We start from the raw sequence: 20,859 nt of genomic DNA on the forward strand, positions 1-20,859 counted from the left end.
CTAGCCTGGCCAGAAGATGGGTCATTTAATATGAAAGTTTTACAAAATTTAAGAGGAAAAATGATGGATCTTGTACCAAAGCCAAGACCTACACAATTTGAAGCCCTAGTCGAGTGGGAAGTTGAGATGATGGAACTTGAACGTGAAAGCAAATGTACAGCACCTAAATATTCAAAATATGTTGTAAATAAAGAAACACATGAAGATAAAGTGAGACGCTGGAGAAAAGCAGACATGTATGATGGTCTGTATCCCATAAGAATAATGATTAATGGAGATTTAGAACAAAAGACAGCTGGAAAAGAAATTGATGAGGAATTAGATGATGCAGTTTTAGAAGACATTTATGCCACTAAACCTAAGCCGCCACCTTATCAAGCAGGTTCTCACTCTATCCCGAGAGTTTCTACAGAAGCATCTCCAAGCGCACCACCTAGAGAAGTTGAGGAAGGTTCTCCTAGATTTTTAAAATTACCTGGAAGGGCAAATACTTCTAGTACACCTAACAGAGGCAGAGTAGCTTATCAAGAAAATAATTCTGTAAGAAATCAGGAAAGATTACCAGCTGAGCAAGAAGTTTCTAGTTATAATAAAGCAAAGCATGATTTGATTGAACAGCTGACAAAAGGTATGGAAGCAGTTACAGTACCAGTAACTATTGGTCCTGTGGTACCAGTTTTTGACCAAGGAGAAAATAGACAAACAGCCTTAACAGTTCCATTAAATGCTGAAATTCAAAAGGTTGCTGAAAAATTTTATTCAGAACTTTCAGAGATTCATAGAGAAAAATCTATAATGCCAAATTTAACACTACATGGAAGTTTATTAAGTTCACAGTCACCAACTGTGGCAGGTTCAGATTCAGGTTCGTCAGAAAAAAGTTTAAACAGAACAGAATTATCTCAAAATGAAATGTCTCCTGAAGTCCCCGATTATAAAAAGCTTGATGTAGCTAAATTAAAAGCTGATCTGGAGGAATTGATCATTGGCACAATTGGTACTGACAATTTGAAATTGTATCAAGATGACGAATTATTATTCATTTGCAAGAGCATTCAGTGGAAAACTAAAAACAGGTATGAACAACTGGAAGAAATGGCTGCTGAATTAGAAATTGATTTAAGCAAACAAAAACATTTACAGAAACATTACAGGGTAGATTTTTCTGAGAGGGACATTGATAATTTAAATGCTTCTGGAAGAATAATTCATATAAGAGAATTAATAAGCTTTCTCAGAAAATTAGGTGAATTAGGTAAATGGAGAATGAAATGGTCAAAGAAAGAACAAGATAAAAGACTAAGAAATGATGAAATTTCTGAATTTCCAATGAGAGAAATAGCAGGAGGTGGGTATGTGCATGTTCCTTGGTCCAGACAGGATATACTCCTGTTTACCAATGATTTTCCACGTTTAAGGGAGAAACCAGTGGACTGGTACCGACAGGTAGACAGATTCATAAGGGTGTCAAAAGTTCTGTGGATTGATCTGGATGGATTCTTTGACATTGTTGTTCCATCAGATCTTTGGACAGAATGCAAAATTTCTATAGATTGGCCAAAAGAAGAACCTGCCCGAGATAAAATTACAGGTGCCCCATCAAAAGATGTCATGGATCTTTATAAAAAAGTAATTTATTGGCTGAAAGAGAAAATTCCCCCAAAGGAAGTGGACTGGGTTAAAATAGACAGAACAAATCAAGAACCAAAAGAATCAGTTCATTCATTTTATGAGAGGTTACTGTTAGTTTTTAAACAGTACAGTGGCTATGAAAAATTAAGTGAACAAGACATGAGTCACTTCATATACAAATTGGTATATGGCCTGAGACCTGAAATTGGTGACATGATTAGAAATGGAATTGTTTGTTGGCAATCATTATCACTTGACGACATCTTGAGAAAAGCAAAATACTGTAGTGATGAAATAGATGCAAAGCAGAAGAGTCTCAAGGAAAAAGCAATGTGGGCACAGGTGAAGGTAGCTGAGCAGCAGCAACAACAACAGCAGTTAGGTTCTATGCAACAGGGAAAATTTAGAGGTAATTTTAATAATTCAAAGCCAAAATTTAATGTAAATATTGAAGAGTTAAAACAAAAGCTCCCATGTTTTAATTGCGGCGAAATTGGACACTGGAAGCGAGAGTGTAAGAACCCGCCCAGAAATTTTAAAAATAATTCATTAAATCCACAGGTGCAGTGTGAATTAAGTCCGCAGCAACAACAACAGCTACAGCGGCAACTGCATGAAATTAATCAACAGCGACAGTTACAGCGACAGATAGTCAACCAGACACAGCAGAGCCAGTATCAGCAACAGAATCAGGTACAGCAGAATCAAATTCAACAGAATCAGTTACCTCAAGCACCATTTCCTGGTTGTGCTAACACACAGAGATTTTCTCCTGAAACAGGTTTCTGTGGAAATAATTTGGTTAAAGATGTGTTAAAAGTCAACATGGCAAATGCTTCTCAATTTTGGTTAAATGACAAAGAGGTGAGTGATTCATCAGAGGATTACTCATGACGGTGCCTGAGAGAGGAGGAAGAGTGTGTGCTTGGACCCACTCTTGAGGTAGATCAGTCTGGTCCATTTGTTAATGGAAAGGTGAATGATAAAGATATCACTTTCCTTGTGGACACAGGTGCTACCCGTTCTACTGTTAGATCAGCAGAAATAGAAAACCTTCCTCTCTCGGGTGAAACCATTCAAGTTGTAGGTGTAGCTAATCAACAAATTAAAACCAGTCTGACAGATCCAGTAAAAGTGGAGATAGGCAATTACAAAGATAAACACAGATTCCTTGTTTGTGACAGCAGTCCTGTGAATTTATTAGGTCGTGATATATTATGTAAAATGAATTGCAGAATATATTGCTCTCCAGAAGGCATTGAAATGCAAACAGCAGAAGAAGATGGTCTTTATAAATGGACCATGATGATGGTGGAGGAAGAGAAAACACCACTATTTCCTGTATTTGATAAAAATGATTTACCAGAAGAGCTCAAAGAGCCAGTCAATCCAGCAATTTGGGACCTAACAGGTAATGATATGGGTCTCATGAAAAACATTGATCCAGTAAAAATCACTGTTAAACAGGGAGTTGATTTTCCAAATGTTCCTCAATATAAAATGAAGGCAGAGACAATTGAAGGTGTTATTCCTGTGATTGAAAAATTCATAAGTCAAGGAGTGTTAAAAGAAATTGAAAGCAGTCCATGTAATTCACCAATTATGGGTATTAAAAAGCCAAACGGAACATACAGAATTGTTCAAGATTTAAGAAAGATTAATCAGATAGTTGTTCCCTGCTGTCCCATTGTTCCAAATCCTGCAGTAATTCTTTACCAGATTCCACATGATGCAGAATGGTACACGGTCATTGACCTGTGCAATGCATTCTTTACAGTTCCATTGCATCCAGACAGTCAGAAAATTTTTGCTTTCAGGTTCCAAAATAGGATCCTAGCATGGTGTAGAATTCCTCAAGGGTATACTGAGAGTCCATCTATCTTTAATCAATTATTAAAGAAATCTCTGGAAGATCTAGTGTTGCCTGGTAATTCCACATTGGTACAGTACATTGACGATTTGCTTGTGGCAGCCAAAACACGAGAAAATTGTGTTACTGATACCATTACCTTGTTAAACCGTTTGGCAGATGAAGGACATAAAGTTTCACCAGCAAAATTGCAGTTTTGTAAACAAGAAGTGAAATATCTTGGTCACAGAATTGCAAAGGGAACCAGAAAAGTGACAGTTGAAAGAATTAAAATGATTCGAGCAATACAACCACCAACAACACAGAGACAGGTGAGAATGTTTCTAGGAATGGTTGGTTACTGTCGACAATGGATTAGTGGGTTTTCAGTCATTGCAAAACCACTTCAGAGACTGACAAAAGCAGATGTAAAAGATCCCATTAAATTGTCAGAAATTGAGCTGGAAGCTTTTGAGCAGTTAAAAAAGAGCTTATGTGAAGCTCCTGCTCTGGGTATGCCAGACTATGAAAAGGAATTTGAACTCTACTGTAGTGAAAGAGAGGGTTGTGCATTGTCAGTCCTTATACAAAGGCATGGAAACTTAAGAAAACCAATTGCATATGTTTCAGCAGTTTTGGATCCTGTTGCAAAGGCTTTGCCAGGTTGCTTAAAAGCAGTGGCCGCAACAAGTGTAAGCCTTGACCAAAGTGAGGGTATCATTATGGGTTTTCCTGTAAAGGTATATGTACCTCATTCAGTTGAAATTCTCCTTACCAGAAGTAGAACTCAACATTTAACAAGCAGCAGACTGACAAAATATGAGAAAACAATTTTGGGTTCAGACAATGTAACAATTGTTAGATGTGTAAACTTGAACCCTTCCACATTATTACCTGATGGAGCTATTACTGAGGTGAGTAATGAGGATGACATTGATCATGAATGCCTGGATGTTGTAGATTACTGCACAAAACCAAGACAAGACATAAAAGATGTCCCATTACAAGAATCAGATGTGGTATATTTTGTGGACGGATCTTGTTTGAGAAATGATGAGGGGATTCTAAGAGCAGCATACTCAGTGTGTACAGTTTCAGATGTTGTTGAAGGTTCACCTTTGGATGGAATTCGTTCCGCTCAAATTGCAGAATTAATTGGTTTAATTCGAGCCTGTGAAAGAGCAGCTGGCAAAAGAGTAACCATAGTGACTGATAGTCAATATGGTTATGGAGTTGTTCATGATTATGGACAACTCTGGTCCAATAGAGGTTATTTGACTTCTGCAGGAACTCCAATAAGAAATGCTAAATTGATAAAAAGATTAATTGACGGCATTCAATTTCCAGAACAAATAGCTGTTGTGAAATGTTCAGCGCATAAGAAGGGTGATGATTACATCACCAAAGGTAATGCCTTTGCAGACGAAATGGCAAAATATTGTGCCAGAAATAATTACGCAATCAATCGGGAAAAAGACAAAAGTCATACAATGAATTCTCTCATGCTAATTTCTGTAGTTGAGACATGGCAGGAAATAAAAGAGTTACAGGATGAGGCAAGTGAAGAAGAGAAAAATATATGGCTAAAAGGTGATTGCAGACCAAGAGAGGAAGACGGGATCTGGGTACACCAGGATGGAAGAGTTGTATTGCCAGACAGTATGATTGCTGACATGGCACGATTGTATCATGGTCAAACTCACATGGGAAAAGGGTCAATGATCAATTTATTCAGAGAAACATGGTTCAATGTAAAATTTAGATCAATTGCAGAGTCACTTTGTCAAAGATGTTTAACTTGCCAACAGATGAATTTCCACAAAAAAATTGTTACAAGCTTGGGAACCATAGGACGGGAAGGTGGTCCTTTTACCAGGTTGCAAATGGATTTTATTGAAATGCCAAGACATAATGGTTTACGTTATGTTTTGGTGTTTGTTTGTTTGTTTTCAAGATGGGTGGAAGCTTTTCCAACTCGTCATGCCAATGCTGCTACTGTGGCAAAATTACTTCTAAGAGAAATCATACCTAGGTATGGATTTCCGGTCACAATTGAAAATGATCGTGGAAGACATTTTGAGAACAGTTTGATGAAAAGAATCTGTAATGCTTTAAACATAGAACAGAAAATGCATTGTGCTTACAGACCACAAGCATCAGGTGTGGTTGAACAAATAAATGGCACAATTAAAAATAGGATCGCAAAGATGTGTGATGCTACAGGAGTGAAGTGGACTGATGCACTTCCACTCGTTCTAATGTCATTGAGAAGCATTCCAGATAGAAAAACAGGTCTTAGTCCTCACGACATCGTGATGGGCAGAGTGATGAGACAAGCATTTGTACCAGTTGGCAAATTGATGAGCATTAATGACAGTGCAATTTTTGAATATTGCCGAAATCTGTCTGATGTGATGCATTCTGTGTTTCATCAGGTGGGAACTGACATTATTACAAAAGAAAAGGTACAAGCTCATGATTTACAACCCGGTGACTGGGTTAGGACGAAGGTTCACCGAAGAAGGAACTGTTTGTCACCAAGGTGGCAAAGGCCACGTCAGGTTATCCTTATAACAACAAATGCAATAAAATGTAAAGGACTAAAAAGGTGGATACATCCAAGCCATACAATTCGTGTGTTACCTCCTGAAAATGATGAAGAAGGTGATATAACAGCTGACTCAGATTCAGAAAGAGACCCAGAAGATCCATATTCTGATTCAGATTCAGATTCAGATTTTGGTGATCCCCAAGAAAATCAACATCAAGAAAATCTAGATGGAAGTCAGAACTTGAATAAAGAAGATCTGAATACTGGAATTCAAGGTGTTGATGATGATGATTTGCTTGAAGAAGAATCTCTGAGAGAAAAGAGATTCAGAAGAAGCAGAAGATTCTGAGCAAGACAAAAATCTGAGTGAAACTCTTGAAAGGCAGGAAAGAAGTAGCTCTGTGAACAAAAAGCTTGAAGCTGGGAAGCTGAAGGTGATTCCTGAAGAAGAGGAATTGCCAAGTACCAGTAAAGGTATTGTTTCAAATGGAGTGAAGTTGCCGAGTAGAGAAATTCCTAGATACAGATTTGATGTCTCAGATACAGACATTGAAAGTGATGAAGATTCTGAAATAAGAAAACAAAGAAAAAGAGCTTGGAAAACTGAATGCAACGAAAGTGTGCCAAAGAAAAAAGTCTTGAGAAAAGGAGACATTTGGCCTGAAAATAATCTGAAATTCAAACTGGTGAAGAAATCAAAAGAACAAGTCAACGAAATTACTAGTCAAGGAAGTGAACTTGAAAAAAGTAACGAAGGTGAAAACAAAAAAATAGAAGTCATCACTCGGAAAACAAAAAGAATAATTAGGCCAAATCAGAAATATAGGTCTCCAGAATGGACCTATATAATCATTCCACCGATTGTTGAGGTGGACAGCAGTGGTCAAGAATTTTTAGAAAGTGACAGGGATTAAAATTTGTTAGAAATTAGTTGAGGATCTATTTCCTGGCACAAGGCTGAAGAAAACATGTATTAGGTACTCTTTGTTTCTTGGCATAAGGCTGAAGAAATTGTGTATTAGGTAACTTTGTTTTCTGGCATAAGGCTGAAGAAAATTTGTTAGGTGACATAAGGTCGAAGAAATTCTGTTTAGTTATCTTTAAAAAATATATATATTTTGTGACTCAAGGTCGAAGAAAAATTGTTTAGGGTAGAAAAAAAAAAAAAAAAAAATAAATAAAAATAAATATTTTAAAAGGGGGAATATAATTGTTACTTACATTTACTTACATTTTATTTAAAATTTTTGTTTTTGTTTTTGGAAATGCCTAGATCAGATACTTCTAGGTGTACAATTTTTAAAAGGTGTTGTAAGATGACTTCAATTTGTGTGATATTATTAATTCTACTTTGGCTAATTTTAGCTGTGGTCTATCCTTTTGATGTTAATAAGCAAAAATCTAAGACTAATATTACTAGTAAAGCAGAATCTATTCATGAGAAGCATGCTGGCAGGTCCAGTAGAGTTATTAATCATGACCCACTGTCTCATCAAGATAGATCAATTGGTGATTTTTCAACCAATTCATTTTCAAGGCTTTTATCTGAATATGTCAAAGTAATGAATGTCAAAGATTGCTATGTGTGTGTAAAATTACCCACTTCTGTTTCTGAGGGAGTGACTTATAATATGTTACCTCTCACTTATGGCATTACCTGTAGTGTGATTACTAGTCTGTTCTATCAAACTGGTCGTCTGGAGTATTATTATTCAGACTTTGATGAGGTTTTTGCAAATCTCAAAATTGTAAATAGCTTAAACAAAGTAAGATCTGCGAAGCAGATGAGGGAATTCTTTTTAGTTACTAATGAATTAAACTATGAATATGCCTATAGAAATAATTTAACATGCAAAATGAGAGCTGAAGAAAAGACATTCCTTAACATGGTTGAGGAGAGAAGGGCTGTTTACAAAAGAAATGAGAAACTAAAACATGCTAAGTCTAAATTTTGGCAGTTAGAAGATGCTAAACTAAATGGTGTTGATACTAATGCAGCAATACATATTGATGAACCAGTTAGTGGTAAATTTTGTATTAGAAGAGATAATACTTTGTATGATAATCTTTTTGTAGGTGCTAGTCAATGTGAAGATACTTATCGTATTGAAGGGGGATGGGGATTTAAAGGTGGAAAGGATCCAATTTTCCCTGGAATTTATTTTATTTGTGGCAATAAGGCTTATTTTAGTCTCCCAGACCACTGGTATGGGACATGCTATATCGGCCTGGTCTTTCCAAAAATATTTCATATTGACAGAAATGAAAAAGGTACTTTTGAATTTGGTGAACACTTGAATCAAAATAGATACAAAAGAGAAAGTTTCTCAGAAATTCTGGGAGATATTTTTGGTGCTGTTATTCCGATGGTGGGGGTAACGATGAATTCTATTAAAATTAGAAAAGTGTCCACAATTGTGGATAGGTTGTCAACTGATACTGCGAGTGGTTTTCAATTGGTTAGTACAGAACTTGTTGCAATCAGAAGTATGGCCATTCAGAATCGTCTTGCGCTAGACATTCTGCTTGCAAAAGAGGGTGGAGTCTGTGGGGTCTTACATGTTCAACATTGCTGTACCTATATTCCTGACAAGAGTCGGGATATAGAGTTACTTGTTAAAAACATTACACATTTTCATGAAGAAATTGAACCTATGGAGGAAGAAACTTTTACGGAAAAGATTGGAAAAAGAATGGAGGCCATTAAAGATTGGTTTTCAGAACTTGGCAGGTCCATCATTGGCAAAGTGCTCTATCCAGTAATTGTCATTGTTATAATGATAATGCTGCTAAAAATTAGTTGTTTAATTCACAAAAGAAGGAAGCGTCAGAATGAGAAGAAAAGAATTTATAAACTCAAAAAGGAACAGGAAAAGGAATACGAATTAGAGGAAATGCGAAGAGCTCAGTTTGATAAAATTAATCAGACAGCTGAGACAGGGGTTTAGGGAAACTAATATCGAGAGAATTCACTGTGTGTTGTCTCTAAAATGGGTGAAATTTTTCTAAAAATTTTTGGAGTGTTGTTTGGTGATTTTAATATCACCAGATGAGGGAGTTGATAGAGCGGGCTGCAGAAAATATTTTATTCTGGCCTGTGGATTCAATTCCCTATAACATTAACTGATTAATTAATGCACTGTTGCATGATTTATTTTACTAATTCAACCTAGATTAAGTTTGCACCACACATGAACACGCGGGAAACTAATTATATGTGCTTATGTGCATTTGCAAGTCTGTTTTTGTAACACATTATTAATATTGTCCTGTTTATTATGTCTGTCCTATTGTCTTTGTCACCATTAACATGCAGCTGATCATTCATGGCATGTGCTTTTATATGTGCTTATATGTGAGTCTTATGTTGTGTATTGTCTGTCTGTGTGTCATTTAATTATCTTTTTATTCTTTCAGAAACATAAAGCTGGACTACATGGAGAATGGTGGTTATTCTATGTGCTGCTTTAAATGTTTGCTTCTGCTAAATGTTTTTTATTAGTGGGTTAATTAATAATTAATAAGGGACTGGGTGGTTCACAAGGGTTTGCTTTACTTGAATTAATCACTCTTTTGTGTTTGTTTAAATAATAGCTCAAGTGTGAGCTGAGGCCTAGTTCTTGCTTGGAGAAAGTTGGTCGGCCTGAATTGAGCAGAAGCTGAGCCAAGCTGCACGGTGAAAGAAAAAAAAAACATTGCAAGAGGTCAATGAACTTGCTTCTCTGGCTCAGAACTTTATTAAAGAAAAGACTTTTAAATGGAGTTTATTCCATGGACTGCTCTGGCTGATCCTATTCAAGGTCGAGGAAGTGACAAGCGTGAATCTGCCGAGCTCTGGTGGAAGTGGATTGGCAACTTTTTGTTGCAAATGCCTCGGAAGTCGTTGTCACTTTGAATGGACAATGGCACAGTGACGCGCATATTCTCTGGACTAGTAGCTGAGGTGGTGTGATGGCCATAAACCAATCACAGTGCTGAACTTTACTAAATAATAACATTTAGTCAGATTTGAGAGCGAAAAATGATATAAAATTGGCTCTCTTGTGGGGTTGGGAACGTTCTTTTCCAGAGGGGCGAAGCGCTGTCGGATTGCCTTGGGAGAGTGTAAGCATGCAACTGTTTATTATTTGTTTCCCTTTCAGGCTTGAGAATTAACTTGGAGAAAAAGCTAATGTTTACTTAAATTCATCATTTATGATTAATTCTGACAGCTTACTTTGTGCCAATGATTAATGTAATTTGAATTAATAAAACTAAATGTTTGATTCTAGTAAAATGAGTTATTAAAGACTTTACTTATGAAATCTAAAAAATAAACTTTTCAAAATGACAAGCTGGTCTTGTTTATTGTAGATAGTTTATTGCATAGAGTCAAAATAACATATGATCCATTCACCTCATTCACTATGTTTATGGGCCTGGTATTGTTGGTAAGTGTGTTAGTGGAATGAGTCATCATTTATAAAGAATTTTAGTTTTTAGGCTCTTTCACTTCCAAACTGCGGTACAAGCACTAGTCATCCCACGAATTGAATACGGCAGCACCGCCCTCTGCGGACTCCCACTAACTACAACCGCACCACTAAAAGCGTCTCTAAATGCTGCAGCGAGACTCATCACTGGGTCAAAAAAGCACTCCCACATTACCCCTGACTTGAAGTCCCTGAATTGGTTGCCTTTTGAAGCCAGAATACATCTGAAAATCGCCTGCATGACACACAAGGCGGTACACCTAAACTCACCCGGCTACCTTGCTCAGAAATTGACAATCTCTGGGGGAATCAGAAACACGAGAGGCACAAACAATCTTCTGCTGAAACCTCGAAGATTCCGGAAGAAAAAAACATACAAGCGCTCCTTCTCAGGAATGGCGCCTAGGATTTGGAACTCACTCCCTCCCGAAACCAGGCTTATCTCCTCCACTACACTCTTTAAAAAAGAAGTAAAAGCTATCCTCATGGCTAAATACACTTGAACTACTATCTCGAACCCTATTAACACCCTGCACTGATCTGTATTACTTGCTTGACCCCTTTACTTATTTGTATGAGTTGTCTTATCACTCACATGATTGGCTGTGCAGTCACCTATTTGTATTATTTGTACTGTATGATCTATTGATTTACCTATTTGACTTTGTTCCCTCATGTACCCTTCTGTACTGTGTGATCTACTGATTTACCTATTTGACTTTGTTCCCTCATGTACCCTTCTATGTAAAGCGCTCTGATATCTGCGAAGATCTTGTTCGCGCTATATAAAACTTTGAAAATAAATAAAATAAATAAATAAAACCTATAGCATACATGTCTTCCCCTTGCACATTGAGGTTTGGTAAACACTTTGGAACTAGACCTGTTTTGTGTCTTAGGCACTCCATGCACATTATCTGACTTATTTTTCTCTCTTTGTTGCCCTCCATTATGCTCCATCACATATCTAGGGTGTTCTGACAAAATATTGAAAATAAATCATTGTTAGACCGAAATATCAAGTCACACATAAATATTGTGTGCAATAATATCGTTGTCAAGAATATCAATTTTAAGGTAATGAATATTGATTTTAAAAATATCTAGATATTCAAAATAGTTTACAAAATATCGAAATCATTAATGTAGTTTACTAAAATATAGTTGTAAAGAACATCATTTTAAATTATTTTTATGTATTTTAGTTAGTATAATAAATGTAAATGTTATAGAATGTTTGTTTAGTTGTTAATGTATTTTAATATATTTGTTTTATTGTTAGTAGTTGTGAAGTGAATTAATAATAATTAATATTTAAATAATATTTTTATTTAATTGATAGTGATTTATGTTAATTGTAGATTTTTTTTTTTTAAATTAAGTTTGAGGTGTGGGTTGTGTGTTTTGTAGAGGTACAGGGTGGGAGGTAAATTAATAATAATTACTTAATAAATAATCTTTCATTATCTATCAGGTGTATTTAATGTGTTTTGTAGGGGTATTGGATGGGAAGTACATTCATTATAATTAATTATTAATTAATTAATTATTAAGTACCTTATTGATAATTAATTTTGTAAATTGTATAATACAATATATGTCTTTATTTGTGTGTTGTTTTTTTATGGGTAAAGGGTGTGTACGAAATTACTTATAATAATTAATTAGTAATGTAAATTTAATGTAATTATTGAAATGATAAATAAATATGTACAATATGTAAATACGAATCTATTTTTGTTATATATTATGTGTGACTTGTGCCATTTGTAGGAGTAAGGCAGTAGTTCCCAAACTGTGCGCCGCGGCACCCTGGTGCGCCGCAAAAACCATCCAGGGGCGCCACGGTCACAGTTGCTGAGCAGAGTGCATCATGATTTACACCGGGCTCTGGATTGCAGGCCCAGTGCGTTGTGTCTGCTGACCATTAGGTGGTGCACTTACTGCCTTTTGACAACGCACCGGAGAGCAGGAGACATTAAAGCAGGCAATCTTCTCTTCTGCTGAAGCCTGCAAGTGGTTTGAAAAAATATATAACCCACTCTGACACATACCACACCAGGCCGCACCAGAATAAAAACACCCATAGGCACGAAAGAAAGTGCCAGCCGCACATGGATAGGATAGCAGGCTAACTACAGCATCTTCTTGCTGAGTTAGCCGTAAAGGCAATGTTCTCTCTCACTGGCTGTAATTGCAGATTCCACCACAAGCACTGAAATGGCGAATGTTCAAATCACGATGAAAACAAAACATACTGATCAGTGTCTTCAAAAGACACTCAAGTTGTAAACACCCATGGTCTAGCAGAGAGCCCATTGTCATGTTTCCATGCGAAGTGTACGGTTCTTGCACTATTTCGGAAGACTTCAGGATCTGGAAGATGTATCCTTTTATTTCTGTGACAGCATCGATCTGTGCAGCGCCTGGACCTCTGGAGTGACGCAGAGCCAACTTTACAAGTACCGTGGAGCTTTCAACAACAGCAACCAAAAGTGGCAGAGAGGAAGAGGAACTCCTGACATTTAAAGAGCTGTGGTTCATTTAAATTTATAGGGGGGGGGGGGGCAAGTTGTTACAGATATTTAGCTTAACGAAAGTGAGCAGATGTTTTGATTCCAGCAGTAGAGTACAACGAAGTAGGTATTTCGAGAGTTCATTTTAAAGCCTGCAGTGACCCCTGCAAGAGAAATTGGTGATGTTTTGCTGATGCAGAACAGGGAAAAGGGATAGTCTTTGAAGTGTAAACATACGTTTTTTAAAAATCGTTTTTCCAGCTTGCCTTACCGTGTGTATTCTTGCTTGCAGGAAACTGGTTTGGAGGAGAAATATTTAGCAGGAACTGAGAATGTAAGAGAAGTGGGCATTTATCACAGCATGGAGTTTCTCCTTTCTGCAGGAGTCATCCAGTGAGGTCCAGGATCAGTCAGGAGATATAACTGACATGTTATCTCAAAGCTGGCTCTCTTGTTTTTAAAAGAAAAAACCCTGCCATCTCTCCGGAAAGAGCAACTCACCCCTGTACACGAGCCTGGAATGAAACGTTACCCATGTGAATAAGCAGCACACCCATTTGCAGTACACTGTTTTCACACACAATAAGTACATGGCTATAATTCATTTTAAAAACCCAGATCTTTTATTACAAATAAAAAAAAGAACAGAGATGACAAGATGTTAGTTGTTAACCTACATGCCAGATTTCTTTTGATACATGAACCAATCAGTTGTTTCCCACTGAATGTTCCTTCCGTATTACTGGTACTGATTGCATTTATGCCCTAATGACACCCAATTTTTCTTTTACATTGGTTGAAAATATATCTATTAAGATGTGTACAAAGTTATATTTTGATAGGCTACTAGAGCCTTTTGAGGAACTGTAAGAGGGAGAGGGCTGATATGAGTGGGAATACAAAGGGGCAAAAAAGGCATAGGAAGACTAGGCTTATCTCTTCCACTACACTCTTTAAAAAAGAAGTAAAAGCTATCCTCATGGCTAAATACACCTGAACTATTATCTCGAACTCTGTTAACACTCTGCACCGACCTGTACTTCATGTTTGACCCCTTTGCTTATTTGTATGAGTTGTCTTATTACTCACATGATTGGCTTTGCAGCCACCTATTTGTACTGTGTGATCTATTGATTTATCTGTTTGACTATGCTCCCTCATGTAACCCTCTATGCAAAGCGCTCTGATATCTGCGAAGATCTTGTTCGCGCTATATAAAACTTTCAAATAATAGGGAAAGTAGAACCAGTGGACATGTTCATCTGAAATGGTGGAGGAACAGGTATAGCAGTGGTTCCTAAACTGTGCGCTGCGGCACCCCGGTGTCCCTGGCTGGTTTTGGCTGGGATTAAAAGGGAAGGACTACAGAGGCCAGCCTTGCATCCCTCTGCCCAAAAAAGTAATGTAATGGGGAGCCGCGCCTGGAGGCCAATTGGTCAAGGGAACCGCGGGTCAAAAAAGTTTGGGAACCACTGGAGTAAGGGGTGGGAAGTTAATTAAATATAATTATTTTTATAGTTAAATATTAAAAATATTTGTTTAATTGACAGTTAATTACAAAAATGATGCATATACTAGGTGTGGGTTGTTTGTTTTATATGGATAAATGTTGGGAGGCAGTTAAATGTAATTGCTTTAGTAATAGTTCATTATTATTCCTTTTTTAATAAATATTTAGTTACGTAACATATGTAAATTTGACCATTTAAAGAATTATTTCTATAAATGTGTTGTGTACTTTGTAGAAATATAGGGTAGAAAGTTATCTAAGGGATAATATATTAAAACATAGTTAATTAATGTTAGATAATTGATTTTTCTTTTGTATGTGTTAATTGTGTTGTGCTTTTTAAATATAAATAACATTTTATGTATAGGTTTAAATATAGGTTTGCATTTTAATAATAATACTATTACTAGTAACGTATTATATATATTAAGCATTACAATCCATATTTAATTTATTTAATTTAATTAAAAAATGTATTTAGATTTTTAGTACTGACATATTTATATTTTTCATTAAATATGTTTTTGAAATCTTTTTGTCTTGTTCAAGTTAAGTAGACAGTTACTAATGTATTGACTGGAGTACTAATCGAAAATGTTACCCCTCAGCATCCAACACTTTACCTACTGTTGCACTGACTGGAGTGGGAATAGTACATTTTACCCCTCTTCTGTTCAACATTTTCCCTACTGTTGCACAGACTGGAATGGGAATGGTGAATTTTACCCCTCTACTATCCAACACCATCCCTACTGTTGCACTGACTGGAGTGGTAATAGTACATTTTACCCCTCTGTTATCCAACACTTTCCCTACTGTTGCACTGAGTGGAGTGGGAATAGTAAATGTACCCCTCCGCAGTCCAACACCTTTCCTAAAGTTGCACTGACTGGGGTGGCAATAGTAAATTTTACCCCTCTGCTATCCAACTCTTTCCCTAAATTTGCACTGGCTGGGATGGGAATAGTAAAGGTTACCAATCCACCATCCAACAATTTCCCTACTGTTGCACTGACTGGAGTGGGATAATACATTTTACCCCTCTGCTATTCAACACTTTCCCTACTGTTCAACTCACTGGAGTGGGAATTGTACATTTTACCCCTCTGCTATCCAACACTATCCTTACTGTTGCACTGAGTGGAGTGGGAATAGTAAATTTACCTCTCCGCAGACCAACAACTTCCCTACTGCTGCACTGACTGGAGTGGCAATAGTACATTTTAAACCTCCGCTATCCAACACTTTCCCTAATTCTGCACTGGCTGGGATGGAAATAGTAAAGGTTACCACTCCACCATTCAAAAATGTCTGTGCTGTTGCACTGACTGGAGTGGTAATAGTACATGTTACCACTTCACACGTCTTCACTACTGTTGGACATGACTGGAGTGAGATTAGTACATTTTACCCCACTGCTATCCACATTCCCTACTGTTGCACTGACTGGAGTGGGAATTGTAAATGTTACCCCTCTGCTATCCAACATTTTCCCTACTGTCACACTGATTGGAGTAGGAATAGTACATTTTACCCCCACCCCAAGCAATCCAACACCTTCCCTAATTTTGCACTAGCTGGAGTGGGAATAGTTAAGGTTACCACTCCACCATCCAACAATTTCCGTGTTGCTGCACTGACTGGAGTGAGAACAGTACATTTTATCCCCCCAGCCCATGCAATCCAACACTTTCCCTAATGTTGGAATAGCTGGAGGGGGAATAGAAAGGTTACTACTCCACCATCCAACAATTTCCGTACTGTTGCACTGAGTGGAGTGGGAATAATACAGTTTACCCCTCTGCAATCCTTCCCTACTGTTGCACTGACTGGAGTGGGAGTAATACATTTTACCTCTCCACTATCCAACACATTCCCAACTGTTGCACTGACTGGAGTGGGAATAGTGACTTTTACCCGTCTGCTATATATATTACATACTGGCGGTTGCCAGTAGGTAGTTATAGTAGAACCTAGTTTCCATAGGAAAAGCGTTTTTGATTTGCTAATATCTTTGGCGCCGTTTGACGAATCTTCACGAAATGTTCAAAACTAATGGGTCGGCCCTCTCAGTTTCTCTGTTGAAAGTTTCAGGGTGATTCCTGAAGCGGGGACAGAAAAAAAAGGGGGTCCCAAAGCATGTTAATTTCATAGGAAATTTTGGAACAGGCTACAGCCCGAACTGCTGAACGGAATGACACCAAATTTGGCAAAAAGGTAGCTACTGGTACAGAAAGTGCCCATTTTTAAAAATGGTATAAATCCATTCAGTGGTTTTTGAATAAATAAAGGAAAAAAATATATAGATATTTGGGCGGAGGATAACCACACATCTCCTCCCCAGCACAAGCTTCATTCTAATTGGCTGCCAACACTCCAAACCTCGAGCCCCCTCCTAATGCCCCGGGGACCACCACCTCCCCGGGGCACTTTATATTTAAATACAAGGGTCTGTTACAGAGCCCTGGCCCCGGGAACCACCACCTCTCTGGGGCTTTAGAAACATTGGGAGTGGGGCCGTGTGGCCCCCTTCCTGAAGCCCTTGATGGGGATACCCACCCCCTAGGGCCGGCTCCTGTATTGTCCCGGGGTGCCCACACCCAGGACATTGCTGTTTGCTATGGCATGGCGGGAGTGCGGCTCCGGCCTTGTCTTAGCAAACTCTTCTTTGGTTTTTGGAAGCGAGAGCAGTAAACCTGTTCTTGCTTCCAAAAACCGAAGCAGAATTGCTTTTGCACAAGGGGAGCTGGACTTTTTTCATATTATTTTGAATGAGGGAATTAAATACTTGGAAGAGCCGGTGAGAAAGCACGAGGAGACTCCGCCGGCGTTTGCAGGCAGTAACAGTAAGACAAAAATAAATATCCTCTTTCCTCCTTACAGAATTGGTTTCCTTAGCTCAACGGCACCCTGAGGAATCACGACATTGCGCCTACAGGGTAATGAGAATACTCACACGATAGAGACAAATAGCCATTGTAACTGTCACAAGCACATCGATTCCCTCGTTCCACATACGATGACAGCATGTTTACGGAATGGGTTTACAAAGACAGATTAGACAATGACTTGAACGCCAGATATACATTGGCACTATTGTTCACTCTACTGGCAAGCACTTTGCTTTGATAAACCTGCCCCCCCGAGTGGGCCCGACACTATGTTAACGAGGTATGGGATTGTTTGTGATTTATAACAACTAGACACTGTAACGTCACGAGCGCTTTAATTCCCTTGTTCAAAATAATATGAAAAAAGTCCACCGACTATATGCACAAATGGGAATTTAGCTTAGATAGGAACTCTACATGTCTATGAGCACCACTGTCTGAGATAGCTAGCAACAACCATGCACCGATTCCTCAATTGAACCTACCATACCAACCGCCCTGGGAATACCCGCTATCTACACGTTACTGAACCCAGTTTAATAGTATTCATCCAATGCGTAACTTAGACGCATATAATCTCATCCCGAATATGGTGATTTGAGTATGTTTGTTTGACACAACTGTTTTCAGCAGATTCCAAAATGATAATACCACATGTAATGTGAGATATCAACATGCAACTGCACCTTTCTTTTTTTCCCTTAGGTACAGATACTAGAGGTCTGACTTTATACTACAAGAGTGGTGAGTACACTTCTCAGTTAGGAGCCATAATGGTCCCCTATTGATACACCTCGGTCCTGACGAAAGCCCCTAGAGTTTCCACGGGGCTGAAACATGTTGACCTTTAGAGTGCGGTAGATTTGTAACTTGACCTAAAAACGCACCTCTATCATTTTTAATTTCCCACATCACTACTTCTTGAATAAAATACTGTTTGACAAAAGTGATGTGGGAATTTTAATTCACTACACGAGTGCACGAGCACACCCTCTTTTATCTTTTTCATTCCTGACCACTACTGACAAACCAGTAGGTCTTCCTCCAGGTAGAGGTCAGCGTACTTACAAACAAAAGATCCAATGATGATGCTGAAACAGTACACTTAGGCGGAGAATCAAGATATACCGCCAAGGGCCTGTGTACTTGTATGAGGGTTTGTATGACGGTTCCCACATGAACATAGACCCTGGTTATACAGGACAAGTGGTCCATTCTTCTCCCCTCCTTTTTGATTGTGGTATTTAGTTTATAGTAATTATTTAGAGGGGGATTATGTGATATGGAGAGTAATGATGTGGTATGGTAGTCCGTGTTGTGGAGTGGTATCCTCAGGTTTAGTCTTCCTCATTTCCATAGAAGCTCAACTATGATCTCAGTGAGACAAAAAAAGAAGGTATCACTCAGGAGCACTTGTGGACCTAGTCAGAGGTATGAGCAGGGCCACTATAATTATGTGACTGTTTGGCTTCATAGACTTTTGCAAAATTATACATTTTCAGCATTAGCCACATAATTCATCATATGCTCCCTAATCTGCAGATTTTAACAGAAAAAGCCTTGTTTCTAGCTCAAATGGATCAAACGTTACCAAAAATGCAGCAACAAGTGTACAGTGTGGTGGAAGGACCTTTGCAAACCTAGTATGGTTACCTGCTACTTATTGCTAAATGTGGGTGTTAAATTGGTAACAATGGTGTGCAAGCCACTCTTGATTCCCTCCGCGCCTCTCTTGCCTCGTTCGGCATTTCTGTTGCTTCTTTTTACACATTTCTTTTTTTTCTGCACTTCTCTTGCCTCTTTCTGCAAATCTCTTATACTTTCTGTACCTCTCTTCCATCTTTCTGCACGTCTGTTGCTTCTTTCTGCACATCATTTGCTTCTTTCTGTACCCCTCTTACGTCTTTCTGCACCCATTTTGCCTCTTTCTGCATCTCTGTTCCTTCTTTCTGTACTTCTTTTGTTTCTTTCTGCACCTGTTTTGCTTCATTCTACACCCCTCTTGCCTCACTCTCCACCCCTCTTCCCTCTTTCTGCACTTCTGTTGCTTCTTTCTGCGGTTATCTTGCTTCTTCCTGCACCTCACTTGCCTCTTTCTGCACATCTACTACCTCTTTCTTCAGTTCTCTTGCCTCCTTCTGCACTTCACATGCCTCTTTCTGTAACTCTTGCCTCTTTGTGCACCTCTGTTGCCTCTTTCTGCCCTCACTTGCTTCTTTATGCACCACTTTTGCCTGTTTATGCACCCCTCATCCCTCTTTGTGCAACTCTCTTGCCTCTTTCTACACCGCTCTTATCTCTTTCTGCACCACCATCACCTCTTTCTGTACCTCTGTTCCTTCTTTCTTCACCTTTCTTGTCTCTTTACGCACCCTTCTTACCTCTTTCAGCACCTCTGTTGCTTCATTCTGCACTTTCCATGCTTCTTTCTGCACCTCTGCTGCTTCTTTCTCCACTTCTCTTGCCTCTTTCTGTACCTCACTTGCCTTTTTCAGTCACTCTGTTGCTTCTTTCTGCACTTCTATTGCCTCTCTCTGCACCTCTCTTGCCCCACTGTTGCTTTTCTCTGCAGATCTCTTGCCTCTTTCTGCACCCCTCTTTTCTCTTTCTGCACCTTTGTTGTCTGTTTCTGCACCCCTGTTCCCTCTTTCTGCACCTCTCTTGCCTCTTTCTGTACCTCTGTTGCCTCATTCTTCACCTCTCTTGCCTCTTTCCACACCCCTGTTCTCTCTGCACATTTCCTGCCTGTTTCTGCACATATCTTACCTCTTTCTGTACCTCTGTTGCCCCTTTCTGCACTTCTATTGCCTCTTTCTGTACCTCTCTTGCTTTTTTCTGCACATCACTTGCCTCTTTCAGTACCCATGTTGCCTCTTTCTGCACCTCTGTTGCTTCTTTCTGCACTTATATTGCCTCTTTCTGTACCTCTCTTGCTTCTTTCTGCACACCATTTGCCTCTTTCAGCACCCCTGTTGCCTTTGTCTGCAGATCTCTTGCATCTTTCTTCACCTGTCTTCCCTCTTTGTGCAACTCTCTAGCCTCTTTCTACACATCTCTTACCTATTTCTGCACCGCTCTTGCCTCTTGTTGTGCCTCTGTTGCTTCTTTCTGCACTTACCTTGCCTCTTTCTGCACCCTCTGTGCCTCTTTGAACACCTCTGTTGGTTCTTTCTGCACTGTTCTTGCTTCTTTCTACACCTCTGTTGCTTCTTTCAGCAATTCTCTTGCGTCTTTCTGCACCTATGTTGCCTCTTTCTGCTCTTCACTTGCTTCTTTCTGCACATCTTTTGCCTCTTTCTGCACCCTCCTGCCTTTTTCTGCACCCCTCTTCAATCTTTGTGCAACTCTCTTGCCTCTTGCTGCACCTCTCTTCCCTCTATCTGCACAACTCTTGCCTCTTTCTGTACCTCTGTTGCTTCTTTCTGTACTTCTCTTGGT

This window comes from Lissotriton vulgaris, chromosome 8, assembly GCF_964263255.1.
Source record: "Lissotriton vulgaris chromosome 8, aLisVul1.2, whole genome shotgun sequence".
Lineage (NCBI taxonomy): Eukaryota > Metazoa > Chordata > Amphibia > Caudata > Salamandridae > Lissotriton > Lissotriton vulgaris.